General features: G+C 46.9%; 1 non-coding gene across 1 annotated transcript; it reads left to right on the forward strand.

The window, feature by feature from the left end:
* Positions 1-285: 285 nt before the first annotated feature.
* LOC119926263 lies at positions 286-423 on the forward strand. Its single transcript, XR_005450151.1, has one exon. It is a non-coding gene; the product is annotated as a small nucleolar RNA SNORA7 (small nucleolar RNA).
* The last annotated feature ends 5,718 nt before the right edge of the window (positions 424-6,141 follow it).

The raw sequence follows: 6,141 nt of genomic DNA on the forward strand, positions 1-6,141 counted from the left end.
CTTCACAGTTGGGTCCTTTCCAGAGAAAAACAAAAATGGTAAAAAGGACTAGAAAAAGGTCCTGTGAGGAAAAGTTAAAAAAAAGTGTATTGGTTGGTTTTTTTTTTTTGTGGGGGTGGGATTGGAGAAGAAAAGGCCGAGGGTGATGGGTGGTGAGAGCTAAGGGGAACTGAATGACCCGTTTTCAAGTGTGTGGAGGGTTTTTATGGAGAAGATCTTGACCTGTGAATCTCCACATCCACTAAGGATCAAAGAAGTTGATTTGAATGGGAATACGAAAGGGATCCCCTCTCAGGGTCGCATCTGGAGAGTTTCCAGTTCTCTACCAGTCTTGGCTGTGGGAGGGAGAGTCAAGCAGGGGCCTACCCGTTCCATCCCTAGCTTGGGCAGTGGCTAGCGAGGGGAAGGCAATCTGCTACAAGTCAAAACTCACCCGTCCTGGGCAGCAGCGGCGTGGGAGAAAGTCGAGAGCCAAGACTCGAGTTTACTTCGTGGAAGGCAGAAATGGTAAACTGCTTCCGTATTTTTGCCAAGAAAACTATGGATACACTACCAGAACAATTGCAGATGGAGAGTGGAGCGCTCTGGGAGAGATGTGTCTGTCGTGTCGCTATGGGTCTGAAACGACTCGATGGCATAAGGCAAGACAAGGAAAGGACTAAAAACTTCTTGACTGTGCAGGAGATGACACACCAGAAGAAGCCACCAAGGGAAGTTGCAGAGTCTTGATTTGGGGGGCTCTTGAAGCTTAGACTAGATCAGCATCTCTCCCTGAAGTCTTAGGTTTTAACCCGTGTAGAAGCAGTGTATGGGGAGGATGGGGATGGAAGTTTGAACCAGATGATTTCTTGGGTCTCTCTCATTCTGGGATTCATGGGAGTCTCCTTTAGGGTCCAGATGGATTCTAGGTCCTCAAGGATCTCTGGGGAGGCCCAGCCATTTTCCAGTCCTCCCCGGGGCCTGGATTCGCTGGCTGTAGTCTGACTGTGAATAGAGGTAGGTCCGTGGTCTCGGCTCTGGAAGAGTTTGCGAGGATTTAGTTTGGACTACCCTAGATACTCTTTCCACAGGAGTAGAACCACAAGGGTACTTTGGGTCAGACCAATACCGATGAGACCCTAGGGATTAGGGCAGAAATGGGGAGAGCTGTGGAACCACAATCAGTTGTCTCTTCATGTTGCCGATTTGTACTTCCCAAGCACTTAGTACAGTGCTCTGCACACAGTCAGTGCTCAATAAATACGATTGAATGGATTTATTGAGCGCTTACTGTGTGCAGAGCACCGTACCAAGCTCTTGGGAGAGTATGATCTAACAGAGGCGGTAGAGGCGTTCTCAGTCCACAGCGAGGAAGGAAATGGCAAGCTGACAGTTTACTGGCTCACTGTTTCTGCCTCCCTTATGACACATCCCTGTTCTGAGGTGTTTTGTTCCAATCTGTTTGCTTTGGCTGTGTTTCAGTGAATTGCTGAATGTGCCTACCCATGTGAGTCAGGGCATTAGGAACCTTGAGCCACTCAAGAGCTACTTCCCTGACTGGATGAAGTGTTTGTGGGGCGGTGGGGTGGGGGGAGAGAGAGTGTGTTACAGAGTAAGGGAGGAGTTTTGTGTGTGTGTGAGTGATAGAGTGAAGTGGGGTATAGTATGTTTGTGATGAAGTGGGAGGAGGTTGGGGTGTGTGTTTGTGTGTGTCTGCGCGATGGAGTGAGGGTATGTGTGTGTGAGCGACTGAATGAAGTGGCGTGTGTGTGTGATATAGAGCGAGGGAGGTGTGTGGTGTGCGTGTGTTAGGAGGAAGGGTGGGAATATCTGCAGTCAGTGTAGCCGTGAATGACTTGGGAAAACCCTCCCTCGTTGTAGAGTTGGGAGGCCATGAAGGCAATAAGACCGTCTTTGTGTACCGACACTTGTATTTTGACAAAGTAAATTAGATGTATCCTAGTGAACGTCCTCTTGATGAATTCATGAGAGTGCAGTTTTCGTCTCACAGATATGAAAAACATATGTGTCAGCAAGACTTTCCAGTAATAAACAGAATTTCCAGAGCAAGCTTTTTCCTAACCTAGAGTGGATGCCAAGTATCACTGAGTGAGCTGTTCCAGGAGGAGGCCCCTCCTCTCAACAGCTGCACCCAAGAAGGTTGGTTTTAGGTGATTACTGTTCTCCTGCCTAGGTATAGTAGTCTTCTCCCCAGGACAGTGGTTGTTCATTAGGATTTTCCTGAGTACCATATGTGGACATAAATAAGGTGGCTATTGAATGCACTATTTTTTTTTGTTACACTTATTTAAGTGTATGCTATATGACAGGCACTGCACTAAACTCTGGGGTAGATACACGATTATAAGGTTGGGCTTAGACCATGTCTCTCCTGGGACTCACAGTCTTAATCCCCATTTTACAGATGCGGTAACTGAGGCACAGAAAAGTCAAGTGATTTGCTCAAGGTCACCTGGCGGACAAGTGGTGGAGCCCAGGATTAGAACCCAGGTCCTCTGAATCCCCGGCCAGTGCTCTTTTCACTAGGCCACGCTGCTTGCGTGTGAGTTCCTTAAATGATCATCTCCTGGTTTTTCTTCATTTTTTCTCTAGGTTTCACTCGAATGCACCCAAAAATATAGAGAAAGGAAGTGGGAGAATCTCAGAACCAGCGAGAAGAGTGAGTCTTGGGTCAGCCATAACAGAAGCAGCATGGCATAATGGATAGAGCAAGGGCCTGGGTGTCAGAAGGTCGTGGGTTCTAATCCCAACTCCACCTCTTTTCAATCGTATTTATTGAGCGCTTATTGTGTGCAGAGCACTGTACTAAGCGCTTGGGAAGTTGGCAACATATAGAGACGGTCCCTACCCAACAGCGGGCTCACGATCTAGAAGGCTCACACAGGTGTGAACAGCGGGCTCACATCTCTTGTCTGCTGTGTGGCCTTGGACAAGTCAGTTCACTTCTCTGTGCCTCAGTTACCTCATCTATAAAATGGGGATTATGACTGTGAGCCCCAAGTGGGACAGGGATTGGGTCCAATCCAATTTGCTTGAATTTACCTCGGCGTGTAGTACTGCTCCTGGCACATGGTAAGTGCTTAACAAATACCAAAATTATTATTATTATTGCGGGACATAATCTGTATTTGGATCTTTCTCACAGTCCCTTTGTACCTTCTAGTCCACTGCCTTTGGATCTGGAGCTATAGCTATATTACACCTGTGTGTCAAATGGCCTAATGGTAAGTACAAGGGCTTGGGAGTCAGAGGTCATGGGTTCTAATCCCGGCTCCACCACTTGTCTGCTGGGTGACCTTGGGCAAGCCACTTCACTTCTCTGGGCCTCAGTTACCTCCTGTAGAAAATGGGGATTGAGACTGTGAGCCCCACGTGGGACAACCTGATGACCTTGTATGTCCCCCAGCACTTAGAACAGTGCTTGGCACATAGTAAGCGCTTAACAAATATCATAATAGTAATAATCATCATAATAATAGAAGTAGTAGTAGTACTAGTGATAGTATTTATTAAGCACTTACTGTGTGCAGAGCACTGCACTAAACACTGGGAGAGAATTCACAGGTGGGAATTAGATGCAGTCTGTCTCTCAGGGGCTGCTTCCAATTTTAGAGTATAAGTGGAGGGGAAGGGATTGGAGGTAGAGCGAGTGATCAATCAATCAATCATATTTATTGAGGGCTTACTGTGTGCAGAGCACTGTACTAAGCGCTTGGGAAGTACAAGTTGGCAACACATAGAGATGGTCCCTACCCAACAGTGGGCTCACAGTCTAGAAGGGGGAGACAGAGAACAAAACATATTAACAAAATAAAATAAATAGAATAGATATGTACAAGTAAAATAAATAGAGTAATAAATACGTACAAACACATGCATATATACAGGTGCTGTGGGGAAGGGAAGGAGGTAGGGTGGGGGGGAGGAGGGGGAGAGGAAGGAGGGGGCTCAGTCTGGGAAGGCCTCCTGGAGGAGGTGAGCTCTCAGTAGGGCCTTGAATGTGATGAAACATTAAAACACAACACAAACACACAAAAATAATAATAATGTTATTAAAGTGCTTACTATGTGCCAAGCACTGTTCTAAGTGCTGGGGTAGATCCAGGGTAATCAGGTTGACCCATATGGGTCTCACAGTCTTAATCTCCATCTTACAGATAAGGTAACTGAGGCACAGAGGAGTTAAGTGACTTGTCCAAAGTCACACAGCTGACAAGTGGCGGAGCTGGGATTAGAACCCATGACCTCTGACTCCCAAACCCAGGCTCTTTCCACTGAGCCACACTGCTTCTCAAAATAGGCTCAAAGTCTCGGTGGGGATGAAGAAGGCTGAGAGCGCACGGTAGCAGCTTTTATTCTTGGCTTGCATGCCCAGAGCATGGACCCTCAGTGGCAGAGGAATAGGTGGTGGCTACCACAGTGCTTTTCTTCACAGCAATAGAGAAGTCCGGGAGCATAGGTAGTCTAACTATATTGATAGTAAGGTGGATTTGTATTTTTTTTATGGCATTTGTTAAGCACTTTCCGCCTGGCACTGTACTGAGTGCCGAGTAGATACAAGCTAAGCAGGTTGGACATAGTCCCTGTTCCACATCAGGCTCACAGTCTTGATCCCCATTCATTCAATCGTATTTATTGAGCGCTTACTGTGTGCAGAGCACTGTACTAAGCGCTTGGGAAGTACAAGTTGGCAACATATAGAGACGGTCCCTGCCCAACAGTGGGCTCACAGTCTAGAAGGGACAACCTGATCACCTTGTATCCCGCCAGTGCTTAGAACAGTGCTTTGCACATAGTAAGCACTTAACAAATACCGTCATCATTATTATTATTAGTCCAGTTACTGGCACCGTGGCCCACCGAGGCCTTTGCTGGGACTGGGAGACCTCCCGAGGTTTAGATCTGCTTGCGGGCCAGGGGATTGAAAGCCAGCTGGACGCTAGCTTAACCTAGTGGAAAGATCGTGGACCTGAAAGTCAGAGGACTTGGGTTCTAATCCTCACTCTGCTAGTTGTCTTCCATGTGACCTTGGGCAAGTTATTTAACTTCTCCGTGCCTCCATTACCTTATCTGAAAAATGTGGATTCAATAACTTAATAATAATGATGGTATTTGTTAAGCGCTTACTGTCTTCTATTAGAGAAGCAGCGTGGCTCAGTGGAAAGAGCACAGGCTTGGGAGCCGGAGGTCATGGGTTCTAATTCCGACTCCGCCACTTGGCAGCTGTGTGACTTTGGGCTAGTCACTTCACTTCTCTGTGCCTCAGTTACCTCATCTGGAAAATGGGGATTAAGACTGTGAGCCCCACGTGGGACAACCTGATCACCTTGTATCCCCCCCAGCACTTAGAACAGTGCTTTGCACACAGTAAGTGCTTAACAAATGCCATCATCATCTGCCAAGCACCGTTCTAAGCACTGGTTGGGGGTGGGGGTATACAAGGTAATCAGGTTGTCCCCCGTGGGGCTCAGTCTTAATCCCCATTTTCTAGATGAGGTAATTGAGGCCCAGAGAAGTTAAAACTTGTTCTCCCTCCTACGGGAGCCCTACGTAGGGCATGATTTCTTGTATCTATCCCAGTGCTTAGTAGGTGCTTGGCACGTAGTGAGTGCATAACAATTATTACTACTATTATTATTATTGTTATTAGATGCGAGGCCACAGGGATTCTTTTTACAAAGGTTAGACGTTCCCTAGACTCTTTCCCACAAGCCGTCAAGAGCAATTTCTCCTTGTCCCATCCATTAACACAGCTTCTCCCTTCTGGAGCTCAGATTAGCAGGAACAGTTTGGAATTTTATCTTTTTTTGTGTGTGCTTGTTTTGTTTTGTCTGGCAGTTGTCACCTTTTACTCCATCCAGGTCAGGCCTTTGAGTACCCCGCCTCCACTTTCCCAGAAATTAGCTTGTTGTCTTTCTCCACTTCTCAGTTCATCCCCAAATAGCCCGCAGACATTCAAAGGATCACTAGGAACACGGGGTTGGGTGGCTCTGAGCAGCTGGGTGGAAAACCAGGTTATCCAAGGCAAGGTGGCAAACATTCAATCATTTCTTCATTCAGTCGTATTTATTGAGCACCTCCTGTCTGTGAAGCACTGTACTAAGTGCTTGGGAAAGAGGGAGAGTGCTTTTTTTTTTTTTT

This window comes from Tachyglossus aculeatus, chromosome 3, assembly GCF_015852505.1.
Source record: "Tachyglossus aculeatus isolate mTacAcu1 chromosome 3, mTacAcu1.pri, whole genome shotgun sequence".
Taxonomy (NCBI): Eukaryota; Metazoa; Chordata; class Mammalia; order Monotremata; family Tachyglossidae; genus Tachyglossus; species Tachyglossus aculeatus.